Genomic DNA, 16,924 nt, shown 5'->3' with positions numbered 1-16,924 from the left:
TCAATAACTTTTGCATATGTTTTCAGCATCATAACTTCATAACCGTTGCTCCGATTCGTACGTGTAACATATCGAAATGTTCGTCTCGACGAGTACTTCATTTCATCTCATTGCATCATATTCATTTGAGCTCATCTTGATGCCCTAAATGCTGTTGGAAGAGGGCTATGTGATGTTAGTTTCAGATTATTATCAGCAAATGCACTTTTGTCATTTTTGCCATGATTAATGTGTGCATGCTATGATCTTGAGCTCTACATGTGATTTGAAGTATGCCATGCCATCTTTACCGGGGTGTATGCCACGTATTTTTGTGATCTCTATGGTGACTAGCACAAGCATGAAAAGTAGCTTACTTAATGTTGCTGATTTCAGGGACTTAGATTTTCACTAAGTCCTTTTCCTGCTGTAATTTTTATGCCATGTGTTCATGTTGCTACCAAGTGATCCGTGCCTATTTTGAGCATGATCAGTAAGGATGTTTTGTAGATATTGTGGTGCCCTATCCATCCATATCTTTTTTTGCATTTATGGACCACCCTAGCTTGAGTCAATCAAGCTCTACTTTTGCTATAAAATTTTCCCGGCAGATTGTTAACTTGTTTAGCAATTTTGCTGAGGTTGTTGTAGTTGATCCGTGCATGCTATGTTGTTGTTCTTGCCATGTATAGCTTCCATGCCATGTCTACTTGCTGGGTGTATGCTTAGTTTGTCATGCAATACCTTGTGGTGAGTGCATCGAGCTCGTAAACATGTCTACTTGATATCTGTTTTGCCATGTTCCAGTTTTTCACTAAGTTTGAATCTGTTAACGATAATTGCTATGTTCACATGGTTGCCATTGTATTTTCTGATCCCTTTTGGCTTATGGTCAGTAAGGGACTTTTGTTTTATGCTTTGAGTAGCTTCATGCCATGCCTTGCTTTGCCATGATATGTTCCTGTAGCATGTGGCTACCTTGCTCTAAACATTGCTTCCTGATGTTAAATTCCTGACTTGATGTTAATTTCACTAAGTCTGAAACCTGATATCTTTTGCACTTTTGCCATGCTTGTTTGAACCTGATATTGAGTGAATTAGCCATAGCTCAGTGTTCATCTTTTGTCAAGCATCATGAGTGGATCCCTGCCATGTATTTTGTTGCAATGTTAGAGTGCAGTAGCTTGTTGTTCTTGATGCATTTATATGGTCTCATGCTATTAATCGCAGACTGGTGCCATATTTGTTTTGCTTGCCATTTCCAAACCGTGCATCCGATTCCGGTGATCTTTATATCGAATTCGACTGAAATAAACTCCTCTTCCTAGTGGCACTCTTGGTTTTCCAAGTTGAGGCCAGGTTCAATCACTCCTTTCCAAATCATGCATATGCATCGCATATCGCATCTCGCATATCATGCCATGTTTTGCATCATGTTGCTTGTGCATTGCACGTGGTTGATTGTGTCTCCCTTTGCTTGTTTTTCTTGCTTGGGTAGAGCCGGGAGACGAGTACATGATCGAGGAGCCCGTTGAGTATGGTTACGAGGATCAAGCTAACGTCAACTCGGAGAACTTTGCAGGCAAGATGACCATACCCTCGAAATCACATCTATCTTTGCTTGCTAGATGCTCACTCTTTTGCTATGCCTTTGCTACGATACCTACCACTTGCTTATCATGCCTCCCAAATGTCAAACCTCTAACCCACCTTGTCCTAGCAAACCGTTGTTTGGCTATGTTACCACTTTGCTCAGCCCCTCTTATAGCGTTGCTAGTTGCAGGTGAAGATTGGAGTTTGTTCCTTGTTAGAACATAGTTTATTGTTGGGATATCATTATTATATCTTGTCTATTTTAATACACATATATACTTGGTAAAGGGTGGAAGGCACGGCCTTATGCCTGGTGTTTTGTTCCACTCTTGCCGCCCTAGTTTCCGTCATACCGGTGTTATGTTACTTGATTTTGTGTTCCTTACACGGTTGGGTTATAATGGGAACCCCTTGACAGTTCGCCTTGAATAAAACTCCTCAAGCAATGCCCAACATCAGTTTTACCATTTTCCACCTAGCCTCTTTTTCCCTTGGGTTTCCGTAGCCCAAGGGTCATCTTTATTAAACCCCCAGGCCAGTGCTCCTCTGAGTGTTGGTCCAAACTAGAGCCCCTTGCAGCGCCACCTCAGGGAAACTCGAGGGCTGGTTTTAGTTGTACGGATTGCTTATCAGGTGTGCCCTGAGAACGAGATATGTGCAGCTCCTATCGGGATATGTCGGCACATTCGGGTGGTGTTGCTGGACTTGTTTTACCATTGTCGAGATGTCTTGTAACCGGGATTCCTAGTCTGATCGGATTGTCTTGGGAGAAGGAATATCCTTCGTTGACGGTGAGAGCTTGTGATGGGCTAAGTTGGGACACCCCTGCTGGGATTTGATCTTTCAAAAGCCATGCCTGCGGTTATGGGCAGATGGGAATTTCTTAATGTCTGGGTGTAGAAAACCTGAAACTTAACTTAATTAAAATGAATCACTGAGTGTGTGGCCGTGATGGTCTCTTTTCGGCGGAGTCCGGGAAGAGAACACGGTCTCGAGTTATGCTTGAATGTAGGTTGTTCTAGGATCACTTCTTGATCATAGTTGTTCGACCGTGCCTTTTCCTTCTCTTCTCGCTCTCATTTGCGTATGTTAGCCACCAAATATGCTAGTCGCTTGCTGCAGCTCCACCTCATACTTTTACCCTTCCTATAAGCTTAAATAGTCTTGATCGCGAGGGTGTGAGATTGATGAGTCCCCGTGACTCACAGATTCCTTCCAAAACCATATGCAGGGACTAATGATACCGCTCCAGGTGATTCGACTGAGCTCAAGTGGGAGTTCGATGAGGACTTAGGACGATACTACGTTTCCTTTCCAGACGATCAGTAGTGGTGCCCAGTTGGGGCGATCGGGGACTATGTTGCATTTGGGGTTTATCTTTATTTTGGTTCCGTAGTCGGACCTTGAGTGTATTTTGATGAATGTAATGATATCTATGCTATTTGTGTGACATGGCGAGTGTAAGCCAACTATGTATCCTTTTCCCTTATTGTATTACATGGGTTGTTGTGAAAATTACCTCACTTGCGACATTGCTTTCAATGCGGTTAGCCTCTCAGTCGTGCTTCGACATGTGGGAGATATAGCAGCATCGAGGGCGTTACAGAAAGTGTGCTTACGAATCGGCGGGATTAAATCCATCACTTTATATGAAGGAGTCTGCATCTTCTGATTATCTACATCGTAAGTCGTCTGGTACTTGCTGAGATTGGTCTCTTCATCAATGATTGTGGCATGCGGATGAATCTCTTTGACGCAGGTGGCAAAGTCTTGCTGGTCAAAATAGGTTCCATCTTCCTTCAGACTACGATATCCACTAGCTACATCTGCCGGGTCTAGTTCCGGTACCCTTGCTTTGGCACGGCTCAAGGCTGTTACAGCTCCGACTCTAGCAAAAGACCGTTTGATTTCCTGGAACCTGGTGGGAAAGATGGATAGTTTCTTCAAAACATCACTTAACAAGTTTGGCCCTTGATTCGTTGGAGAGATAGTAGCGAGAGTCTGTTGAACTCCAGTGTATAATTGCTCAACAAGCGTATAAACCACCTTGAGCTTCACCAGCGTATCTTGACTAAGATTGCTGCTCCTGGGACCTGAAAAAGATCAAACAATTGGATCAGTGGCGGCTTACATTATGACGAAAAATACTTACTTTGGATAAATAACAAGGGGATTTACTGAAGATAGCAGAAACTATCTGAGACACACGGTGTTTTAAACTAGTGAGTTCAGTGGTAGCTTCCTCAACAGTCGCCTCTGGCTTCTCAGCATGCTGTATCAAGGCAGTTTTTTCCTCGGCCCAAGCCTTGTTATCCTCATCAAAATTGGTCTTCAATTTTTCTAACCCAGACACACTAAACTGGAAATTTGATTCTGCCCTCGGGTCTCATTTTCTTGAGCCGCCAGCCGAGTCTGGGCATTGTTCAGTTGAGACTCTAGTTCAGTATGAGCAGCCTACATACAGCACAAGTTTATCAAACATATTTCAAGGCGGATTACAACAGTTAAGTCACAAGTGCTTTGCAATCAACAACACTTGGCACTTGGGGGCTAATGCATATTGCTTGTTTCTTCCTAAAGATGAGTCAGGTGAGCTGTTAACAATCTCAGCCGACTCTTGGGGGCTATATAGTTCAATTATGTTCTTTTACAATGATCAATAGGACCGGCTCATTCATACAGATTAAACCAGCCCTTGGGGACTATACATGCAAAATTGTGCTACTATCAGCATCTGGCTTAGTTGTAAACTGGACATGGAGGGAGTCTAGGACAGAGGCTTGTAAGTTTTTAAGTCTATAGATTATTCAATCTCATCATAATCAGAAGACTTGGGGGCTGGCAGGATATATAACTTATATAAGCCAGAGAACGTACCTCATACTTCTGGTGCATCTGTTTGACCACCTCAATTTCTAAGTCACGGCTAGAGTGTACTTGACTGAGATAACCAGATAATACTTCACCATTACTCAATGGAGCATAGTGGGAGACATCGAACCTCACTTTCCGTCTTTCCATGACATCTTGTTTGGTTGAATGTCTCGCTAGTATAGTTGGATTCCCCGGTTCAGTAAATCCGGTGCCAGTGATTAAAACGTCATCACCATGAGTCTTTGACGGGTTAAATGAGCTTGAAGGTTCAGTAGTTGATGGATCAATGGTGGTTTCATCAACATATGGCTCAGGTATCTCAGGTTGAGCATTGGGAGCAGGATCTTCTGGTTGTTCAGGGTGTTCTGGTACAAAGGTTGGCTGGTGCGGTTTAGTGGCTTTCGGATCCTCGGCCGGATTTATCACCTTAGCTTTCTTGCTTGGCTTTGCTTGACCGCTAAAAGAAAATTGGACAAGTCAGCATAATGTTGAAGATATAAATGTACAGAAGAAAAATATTTATTATTACCCAGGGGCAGTCTTAAAAGCTGACAGTTGAGTCTGCAAAGAGTCGCCAGAGGAAGAACAGGAAATCACATGCAAGAATGGAATCAAAAGGAATTGAGTGATTAACGAAAGAAACCCGCCGGTAAATAAAAGAGTTAACGTTAAAAAGAACCTCATTTTGGCGCTTCCGAGCAGTATTTGGTAAGCCGGAGGCTAAATCTTCACCTCCACTGGTCTGGGTCTGGCGGTGTCTCTCATGTTGCTGTCGTTTCAAGAGAAAATGAGGATCTAAATAAGCCAAGGGGTGTGAAAACCTTACTTTCCGGGTTACCCGCCGAAGCTTCTTCCTTGGTAAAGGTTCTGAGTCAGAGGAAATAATAGTTACCTCTTCTTTGACTGCTTGGCTGGCTCCCGTGTCATCCTGGCAATAGTCAGTGTCAATAAGGTGGTTAAAAAACAAGCCAAGAGAGTCAAGGGCTACCTCCGACTCAGGGATTTCGTCCAGCTTAAGCAGGTCAGAGGCGCTTGGATTCTTCTTAGACGTCCTGATGGTCTTTTCGGCGGCTTTTGCGGAAGCCCTAGCCTTTTTGGTAGCCACATTGTCATATTTGGCTTTCCAGAAATAGAGTTAGCCTGCAAAAGAATAACATAAGTTGAGTTCATACAATGTTTGGGTGATGAAGTAAGGTAAAAGAAATCAAGAGACTTACCTCTAGCGGCGGGTTAAGCTTTTAGAAAGGATTCAAGGCCACCTTGCTGCAGTCTTCAAATTTGCTATTTACATGGGTTGTCGCCATTTCAATGATGCCCTCTTCAGTCAGACACACAGAGCTATGGCGTAAGGGATCGTCTGTTCCTCTAGTATAAGAACACATCAAGCCGGATCGGTGGCTTAAGGGTATGATCTGCCATGCGACCCAGCAGCGGATTAAATCGACTCCGGTTAAGACGTTTCCTAGAAAGGCTTGGACTTTTCTATTTGTATGGATGAATTTCTTCCATTCGGCGGTGGTAAGTTTATCAAGAAGTTGATAACTTAAGTCGATACGTTCAGCAGGATAACCCAGCAATGGGTTCTCATCAGACGGCGAGATGTCTTTGCAGTAGAACCATGTTTGATTCCAGTCCTTGGGGTGACTCGGCAGAGCTGCTTGAGGGAAGATAGCATCCCATCTGCGCTGGATTGAAATTCCACCAAGTTCCAAGCTTGGCCCATTGGTAAACTCATTTTGTCGGTTCAGGTAGAAGTATTCCCTGAAAAGCTCAACACTAGGCTCTTCTTGAAGGTATACCTCACAAAAAACTTGAAAGTTACAGATGTTTGATATGGAATTGGGTCCAATGTCTTGCGGATGGAGTTTGAAGAAGTGCAGGACATCTCTAAAAAACTTAGAGCTTGGCGGCAAGAAGCCCCAGTTCATATGATCAGTAAATACGATAACTTCACCGTCCTTTGGCTAAGGTCTCTCTTCGCCTGGGTCAGGAGCACGGTAATGCATGACACTTTTCTCTGGCAAAAATCCAACAGTGACAAAATCCTTCAAACTACTCTGAGTGATGATGGAGGGGACCCAGTTACAGGTCATAATTGTCTTTGGCGGCATGGTGAAAGGACAACCTAAAGAAAGGACATAATTTGCCGGCTCAAGTTAATTGGCGGGATTACAAGTTAACAATTGCAACGCATGTTCAGAATGGCGGCTTAAGTGAGGGCTAATGATATATGAAGTAATGATAAGCCGACAAAATCAACCGCCATGACTAAGATATTCAAGAGCTACCAAGAGTGAAAATTGCTAAGTGTTGGACAAACAGGTTCCACAGGTCGGAGCTATAAATTTGGATCTACCACTGTTCAGAAAAGGGAATAAATTTGAAACGTACAGAGGCGACAGTGGAAAAGCAAAGGTGCCCTAGAGGAAATCTCTAGCGATGAGGATATATTCTAATATCAAAAGTAGGTGCTAAAACTACTACTGCACAAGATTTATATAGTTTTTGGATCTAACCCATGGATCTAAGCAAGGAGAAAGAAGGGCGGCGACGAACACCGGCGAACATCAATGAAACCTAATGACAGATCTATGATGAAGGAAACATGGCTTACTAATGCTGATAGGATAGTGGAGTGGCACCACAGTTTCTGGTCCATTCAGGGTGATGCAGTGGCCGGAGTTGAGGTTGGAGATGAAGTTCGACGGTGGCGGGGTTCGTGTAGGTTGGTGCGTCGCGAGGAGCAAGAAGGTGAGAAGGAAAAGGAGAAGAATGGAAGGTGACTCCGTGGCCCTATTTATAGGCTTGGAAGTACAAACGGCAGGCGCGGGAATTGAGGAACAGTAAAATGGATATGTGTCAGCACGGGCGCCTTGATTTTTGGAGGGTCGGTAAAGAAAGAGATTTATTAAGATTGGGACTCTGTGTAGTATTAATCACAGGTGACGCCATGGCAGGTTATCACAATTTTTGGAGATGACGTCATGGCGGGTTATAATATTTCACAGTAAGAGGAGGAAGAATTTTTTTTAAGTCTTGAAGATTAACATGAACGAGTTCAAACCAACCTGGGGCCTAATGTTGGGGATATGACTATCAGGTATGACCTGCCCAGGAGGGGCCGGGTCATCCCTATGGCGGTTCATCTCAATGAAGCCCAAGAGCATATTAACAATTGCGGTTCATAGATAGGCTTAGTGGAGGGCCCAAACCCGAAGGCGGCTTAAGGCCCACGGTTTCACAAATCCCGATAGGAGCAGCGCATATCTCGTTCTCAGGGCACACCGGATGGGCCAGACGTCGGGTTGGCTGAGACCCTGGTTGCCCAGGGGGCGCCAGACATCGCCCGGTTCGGATCAACACTCAGAGGAACACTGGCCCGGGGGGGTTAAATAAAGATGACGATCGGGTTTATAACTCCCAGGGGAAAAGTTTAGGTTGTTATTAGGCAAATGTTAAAACCAAGGTTGGGCCTTGCTAGAGGGTTTTTATTCAAAGCAAACTGTCAAGAGGGTCCCATACCCCTCATCGTGTTAGGGATGCAAAATCAAGGAACATAACACCAGCATGACCGAAACTACGGCGGCAAGAGTGGAACAAAACACCAGGCATAAGGCTGACCCTCCCACCCTTTACCAAGTATATAGATTCATTAATTAAATAAGAGATATTGTGATACCCCAACATATCCATGTTCCAACATGGAGCAACCTGCAACTGGACCTGCAACTAGCAATGCTATAAGAGGGGCTGAGCAAAGCGGGAACATAGCCAAAAACGGTTTTCTAGGAAGGGTCAAAAAAGGTTATAGGCTATCAAGGCAACTGGGAGGCATGATAAACAAGTGGTAGGTAGCGCAACATAGCGATAGCATCGAGACAACTAGCATAGCAAAGATAGTAGTGAGATCCAAGGTGACGGTCATCTTGCCTAAAATCCCGCTAGGAAGAAGAACGAGTCCATGAAGAAGATGAAGCCACGTAGACGAATGAATCCTCACAATCGCAATGAAACGGGAACTATCGAGATGGGGCACAACCGAAAAGAAGCAAAACAACATGGTAAACACACAACACATAAACAAAACATGATGCTCAACCAAGTATGATGCATGACAAGGCTACATGAAGCTACTCATGGCAAGAGATGATGCATACAAGAGCAACACATCAAAGCAAGTTTAAACGAGACCAGAAACAACATAGAACAATTCCGGTAAGTCCCCATATGAAAATTTTGAAATTGGTTCAGATCTGTAAGAAAACAATGTTGAAGTTGTTAAACATCAAGTTAAAATGCACGAAGATGATCTACATGGTTTTCTAGTCAAATTACATATAAAGTTCGTTTAATTCGGAGCTACGACCTAGAAGATATGAGCAAAAGAAGTTAAACATGGCATTGATGCAAATGCAAGAAAAACAACATCACAAACACTCCAAAACATGGATGCAACAAGATAACATGAAACTACATGCAAAACTAAGCAAGTTTCATATAGAGCATGCACAAAACGGAGCAACGGTCCAACACATACACTCCAAACAAGATCCAAACACAATCTACCCAAAACAGCAACTAAATACTTTGCAATCAAGGAAACAACATGCTACAAGAATCATATGGGAACAAACTTGATATGGACTCAAAGTACAGACAACATGCTTCAAACCATCTTTATGGTTAAGGTTCATAGGCATCAATATTAATCCAAGATGATCAATGCAAAAGACAACTTAATAACACAGATTATGAATTAGTGAAAAATAGGGCATACATGTGAGCAGGAATAACATATTGACATGTTGGAGGCATGAAACAATGATGATATAGTGCAAGAACATAACAAGAAAAAGCATGACATTAAATTACATGTCAAACATGGCAAAACATCATTACTAAGCATCTCCATATGTGTTGGGGATATGACTATCAGGTATGACCCGCCCAGGAGGGGCCGGGTCATCCCCATGGCGGTTCATCTCAATGAAGCCCAAGAGCATATTAACAATGGCGGTTCATAGATAGGCTTAGTGGAGGACCCAAACCCGAAGGCGGCTTAAGGCTCATGGATATAAACCGTCATGTATATAGACTTGTATTATAAGGCATGTAATAAAGGTCACCGAGCCAGATACGTTGTATAAGCCGGTCGCGAATCTAAAGGCCGCAGGGCGTCAACCCGTGTATATAAGGGGATGACTCAGTGGCGGCTTAGGGAAGAAAAGAACAGATTGAGAGCCGGGTCAAGCATATTCGCTCCCTGCTCATCGAAACCCTAGCAAAACCACCTCCAACTGGATTAGGCTTTTACCTTCACCTTAAGGGGCCGAACCAGTATAAACTCCTCGTGTCCTTTGTCCTGATTAACCCCTTTAAGCTAACCTCATCGCAATGGCTCCACGATTAAGTCCTCACACTAGGATATCTGTCGTGACAATTCCACGACAATATGAGTCCTAGATCAATGGAAATCAACAAGACAAGATGCAACAAGATATAAACTGATTCTCAGACAAGGAAATCTGGGAATGTAAAACATAACATTATGATGCTGAATTTGGAGGCACATAACAGCAAGCATAGCAAATTAAATAATGATGCAAAAGACATGGACATGTAATAGACATGATATACTTCAACTTAGTCCGTGGGCACAAGTTCATATGAATCATGGAGCAATTACTAAGATGCTATGCAAAATGGAACATGATGTTAACAGGATAACAGATTTATCATGATGGCAACTTGAGAGCAAGAAAGAGACAAGCTACGGCAAGTTATAATGACAAACAAGGGCATGGCTTCACAGTAAACATAAAAAATAGCAAATAACATCAAGGCATCATATACATATGACTCAAGGACTAGTGGGAACCATCAAGATAAGATTGCATGTTGTAACAGTTTCAGCAAGTGTAAACAGCAACAACAACAACATAGCATGTTCGCAAGCTTGGAATAGAGGTCATATGAAGACCAAAATTAACAAAGTTGGCATGAGGATGAACTACTCATAGCATACTTTAATTCATGTAATTGGAGCAACTCTAAAAGCGGCATAGATCAATCAATAACAAGCTCACAACATGGCATCATGAAGTTAACAGAACGCTGGAACATCGTATAGGCATGTTCATGACAATGAAAACATATGATACAGGTCATATATGAGGCATCAAAAAGGCATGGAATGATAGAGCACAACATGGACATCAAAACATGTCAACTAGGCACCTCCAGATTATGCATGGAATAGATGGTAGCTTCAAATCAACAAGGCATGACAACATAACAGTTACATAGTAAAAATCACTAAGTCTCAGGAATCAGCAACATTGAGTAGCACACTTCACAAGCTTGTGCTAGTCACCACAAGGCACATAAAAATACATGGATTGCACCACTGTAAATATGGCATGAATATGCTCCTAAAACATGTAGACATGATGCACAAAAGATGCACACACAAAATGCAACGAAAAAGACAAAACAACAAGTTATGACAAGTTCCAGCAGTTAACGACACATGGCACTTTTCCAACAGGGATTAACATGGCATAATGCACTCTAACGTGCATGCAAATCACACCATCATGTAGAGCATCACGAGATGAACAATTTGACATATGATTCACTCAAATCGGTTAAACATGCACCAAGTTACATCCTCTCAAACATGCACACATGATATGAATATGCAGGGACTTGGTCATTTTCTGTAAAAAAAACTGACGGGCGCAAGATATTATAAAATGCACGGGGCCGGGTTTAGCTGGTGAAGCTCAACCATGGGCTCGGCCCAGTCGGTGGAGAGGTAGCAGGCCAACTGGGCTGCTGGCCCTGTGAGGCCGAGGCGAGGCCTAGTAGGCTCGAGGGGGCCAAGGCGGCGACGGTGGATGGATCGGGACCTCCCGATCTCGCAAGGCGACGGCGGCGACAGGAGTGGACGGCGGTGGCGACAGTAGGGCTCCGGCGAGGGGAGGTTCGCCGGTGAGCGGGGTGGGCGGATCTAGGCGTGGCGCCCCCAGATTCAGCGACTACGAGGCTGGGCGGTGACAGTCGTGAGGGGCGGCGCAGGCGGTGGTGTCCGGTGGCGACGGCAGAGCGCCTTTGCTCTGGCGCGGTGGTCGTCGTCGGCGGCGGAAGCAGATTGGCGGCGGGGCGCTTCATGGTGGAGAGAGGGAGAGCGGAGGTGGTGACGCTCGCCGTTGCCGGCGAGGGGTCACCAGAGACGGTGGCCGGTGACGAGGCGGTGGTGGTTGTGTGTGGTGGTGCAGGGCGGTTGGCGGCGGCGCGCAGGCGGGCGGTGCTCGGGCCGGGCGGCGGCGTGGTCGAGCTCGCGCGGGCCCCGGATGGGCTCCGTGGGCCGTGGCGCGGTGGGGTGCTGGCGGGGACGTGTGTCGCCTCCTGGTTGGGCATGGGAGGTGGCGGCTCCGGATTGGATGGACGACGTGGAGGCTGGCGGTGGACATGTCCTTCCGTCGGTGGACGCGTCTGGCGGCCCGGGGAGGTGGTAGACTACAGTTTCGTCCGTGAAAAATGGAGGGGAAGGTGTTTATATAGGTAGAGGGAGCTAGGAGAGACCAACAGAGGTGCGGTTTTCACCCACACGATCGTGATCCAATCTCGGAGAGCATGGAGGGGGTTTAGATGGGCTAGTGGGCTGTTGTGGAGGGCTGCAAAGAGAAGGGGGTTTTGGTTAACGCGGTTAACCATTGCGGTATCAAACAACCTCCAAATGGAACGAAATTTGACAGGTGGTCTACCGGTGATATACCAAGACCACTCGGCAAATCTTGGCCCATTCCGTGAACGTTTTTCTCCCGCTCATGAAACAAGGTCTGGGAGGTGCAACAGGTGCAAGTGAGAGAGATGGAAGTCGAAACGGACAACAGAGAAAGAGGCCAGATGCAAGTTTTGAAAACATGATGATGCAATGCACATGATTATATGGCAAAATGTAACACACAAGTAAATGACATGGCAACGATGGCGAATAACTGGAAGACACATTGCGCATCGGAATCGGGGCATTACAACTCTCCTCTACTAACAAGAGATGTCGTCCCGAGATCTTAGGAACGAGACGGAATAGAGAGGATGAGGTGAAACAAGAATGCAGGAGAGAAGATGAACAAAGTCGAGAGCAGTCGGGTATAAAAGAGGAACGGCGATTATGACCAGAATCAAAAACTCAAGTAATAAGATAGACTCTGCAACCACTCCAGTTAGAAAGGAGTAAGAACGAAAGAATTGGGATATAAACCCGGTTGAACATGAGATGAATAGAACATGAACTTGAGAGGATGGAACAATACTTGATGAGAGGGACAACACAACGCCTCTAGAAGAATTTGGAAGAGTTGAATGAAAGAACAAAGAAGATATTCCAACTTCTACCATGAATGAAATTGAAAGAATCCTTAGAGGGAAGGATTGAACGGAGTTGTTGAGGAAATCAACAACAAAAGAATAATCTTGTTGTGGGCTTGTGGAAAACATCTCAAAATTATGAGGTGATAACCGGCCACAAACAGAAATTATTGAATAGCTGAGAAGAAAGAAGAAATGCAAAACTCCCCTTCAAAAGAATACGGAGAATTAGTTGCACTTCGAGATGCAAGAAGAAACGATACTAAAGCTCCTCCAACAAGAACCTTGATGAAACACTTGCAGAATGAATTAAATCATGATGAACCACCATGAAGAATTCCGGTATCAAAAGGAGATGAGATAGACTTGAAGGATGAAAAGAATAAGATTAAAGCCTTACGATGATTAAGATGGAGGTTCGCGATGAGACAAGTGAGAAAAACTTTGAACTCTGGAAAAGAAAAGATGAAAAACACTTTGAACCGAGAATGTGATAAGATGAACAAACTCTGGAAAGAAGAGATTAATCAACTTGATGAAAGAATAATAAGACTTATGTTATGCTTATCCTTCATCAATTAGATTGATGAGAAGCAATGGATTTGCATACTACTTATTCGCCAGTAGGACTGGAATGAATGAACCACCGGTAGGAAAGATTAGGAGCGATATAGCACAAAACTTGGGAAAGTCTTCATGAACCACCGGTAGGACTGGAACGAATGAATTGATATGACAAGGAAGGAAAAATAATATTGAATGGACCACCGTAAGAATTGAAACAAATTACGAAAAAGAGAATGAACCGCCAGAAAGAATTTGAAAATGAACGAAGATACTTGAGAGAATCAAGGTGCAAGAGGACGAAGAGATCGTGAACTGATTAAAGAATGCTTGAATGAAGCACCAGTACAAAAAAGAGAACGAACGAAGCTAAAAACATGGAACAAAGGAATCTTCTTTATGATGGCCTCCAGATAATCGAAACGGAAAAACAACAACTGAAACACTTTGGATGGGTAAGAAAAGAATTGCACGATTGGATTCAATTTGAGAGGATAACATGAAGCTAGAACAACGAATCTTTGGAAGAACGGACAAGATTTAGAGGAAACTCTTCTTCGGTCTTCAGATGTTGAGAATGACGACGAGGAACACCACCAAAATTACTGAGATACACCATGAGAATAAAAGCGAAGAGGTTGAACCGACAATGAAATAATTCGAAATTGATCTTGGAAAAACATCTGACTGATGAAATTCATTCTTACGTCAAACTTCGAAAAGGCATTTGAGAATACTCTGGGAAATTAGAAGAGTCAGGTAAGATCCTGGGAAAAGACCTGTGGGTTAGGGCCCACTGAAAAGAAGCACAGTTGGAAAGGATTGCTTGAATGAGAAATGATGCACCGGAACGATTGAAAGACTTGGATGAGGTGACAACCTTGAATTAATTGAATGCAAACATGAATGTTCTGATATGTCTTGAAATCTCCCAAACGATAAACTGGTGAGAGGCGAATGAGCAAGTGAAGCACTTGAGTTGAGGAAAAGAATATGATCAACAATGAAAAAGATTGAATTGGATCCACCGGAAAGAAAATGAGACGAACCACGTTTAACTAGACGAGAATTCACTAGTGCTCGAATAGCGGCTCAGACTCCGGGAAGAAAAGGGGTGGGAGGGCGGGTAAAACAAAGGCAAGCTTGGAACGAGGAACTGACGAATAACTTGAATAGAAGAGCACCGGTTGAAATAATTGAGGAAAGAATGCAAAGGCTTCGCATGAGTAGGATGGATACTCGATCACGGACTCCGGCTCCGAGAAGAAAAGGGTGGGCGGGTGGGAAAAGAAAGACAACTTTACACGGGGATCAACATTTTTGAGAAAGAACTGAGAACCGATCTCGTAAAGGACGACAAGTATCGAATCAACTAGACAAGAAAGCACCGGATGAGAAGAGCTGACAATGCAATGAACGAAAACTAACTGCATGAACCTAAAAAAATTGGAGGAGAAGAGGACTAGTTCAAAACACCTACGACAAGATTCCTTACTAGAGCGATGAAGGAGGCTAAGGAGTAAAAAGAATCCTACTCTCCGATATAACTAGACTCCGAAAAACTTTTCTTCTAGACTCAACAACGGCCAAACTACACGATCAAACAAGGGGGGCTCATAGCGTCGGTCGAGGCTCTGATACCAACTTGTCAAGCCTAATATGTGATACTATCCTAAATAGACTCGAAGGTCCCACCAAGGTTAGAACCGCATATTGACACGCTTTTGCAAGGTGGATATCATTACATCAACATTACAAAATAGATGGGGATACATACAAGGCATACAAATGCCGCAAGAATACATCAATACAACATATATAAGATCAAAATCCAACTAAGCATGAAACACAAACAAAAGCTCAAGCGACATCCACCCTGCTAGCCTAGGCTGCCGACCAGGAACCTATCCTCGAATGAAGAAGAAGCGGAACAAGAACTCCAAAAACAACAAACATCGCTCTTGCATCATGATCATCACATAACCCGTCCCTGCAACTAGTGTTGTAGTAATCTGTGAGCCACGAGGACTCAGCAATCCCATTACCATGGGTATCAAGAATAGCAAAGCTTAATGGGTAAGGAAGGGGTAAAGTGGTGAGGTTGCATGATACGTCCATTTTGCATCATGCTTTCATATCAATATTTATTGCATTATGGGCTGTTATTACACATTATATCACAATACTTATGCCAATTCTCTCTTATTTTACAAGATTTACATGAAGAGGGGGAATGCCGGCAACTGGAATTCTGGGCTCGAAATGGAGAAAATATTAGAGACCTATTCTGCACATCTCCAAAAGTCCTGAAACTTCATGGGAGCACGCTTCAGAATATATAAAAAATATTGGGCGAAAGAAGTACCAGAGGGGGGCCACCCACCGTCCACAAGGGTGGGGGGCGCGCCCTACCCCCCGGGCGCGCCCCTGCCTCGTGGGCCCCCTGGCAGCCCTTTGATGCCCATCTTTGGCTATATGATGTCTTTCGTCGAGGAAAAAATCATAAGCAAGCTTTCGGGAAGAAACTCCGCCGCCACGAGGCAGAACCTTGGCGGAACCAATCTAGGGCTCCGGCGGAGCTGTTCTGCCGGGGAAACTTCCCTCCGGGAGGGGGAAATCATCACCAACGATCCTCTCACCGGGAGGGGGTCAATCTCCATCAACTTCTTCACCAGCACCATCTCATATCAAACCCTAATTCATCTCTTGTATCCAATCTTTGTCCCAAAGCGTCAGATTGGTACCCGTGGGTTGCTAGTAGTGTTGATTACTCCTTGTAGTTGATACTAGTTGGTTTACTTGGTGGAAGATCATATGTTCATATCCATTATGCATATTAATATCCCTCTGATTATGAACATGAATGTTATTTGTGAGTAGTTACGTTAGTTCCTGAGGACATGGGAGAAGTCTTGCTATAAGTAGTCATGTGAATTTTGTATTCGTTCGATATTTTGATGAGATGTATGTGGTCTTTCCTCTAGTGGTGTCATGTGAACATCGACTACATGACACTTCACCATTGTTTGGGCCTAGGGGAAGGCATTGGGAAGTAATAAGTAGATGATGGGTTGCTAGAGTGACAGAAGCTTAAACCCTAGTTTATGAGTTGCTTTGTAAGGGGCTGATTTGGATCCATATGTTTCATGCTATGCTTAGGTTTACCTTAATACTTATTTTGTAGTTGCGGATGCTTGCAATAGGGGTTAATCATAAGTGGGATGCTTGTCCAAGGAAGGGCAGTACCCAAGCACCGGTTCACCCACATATCAAATTATTAAAGTACCAAATGTGAATCATATGAACGTGATGAAAACTAGCTTGACGATAATTCCCAGGTGTCCTCGGGAGGGCTTTCCTTTATATAAGAGTTTGTCCAGGATTGTCCTTTGCTACAAAAAGGATTGGGCCATCTTGTTGCAACCTTTTTACTTTTGTTACTTGTTACTCGTTACAAATTACCTGATCACAAAACTATCTGTTACCAATAATTTCAATGCTTGTAGAGAATACCTTGCTGAAAACCGCTTATCATTTC

Source organism: Triticum aestivum, chromosome 7A (genome assembly GCF_018294505.1).
Source record: "Triticum aestivum cultivar Chinese Spring chromosome 7A, IWGSC CS RefSeq v2.1, whole genome shotgun sequence".
Classification (NCBI taxonomy): Eukaryota; Viridiplantae; Streptophyta; class Magnoliopsida; order Poales; family Poaceae; genus Triticum; species Triticum aestivum.
This window is presented reverse-complemented; position numbering follows the sequence as displayed.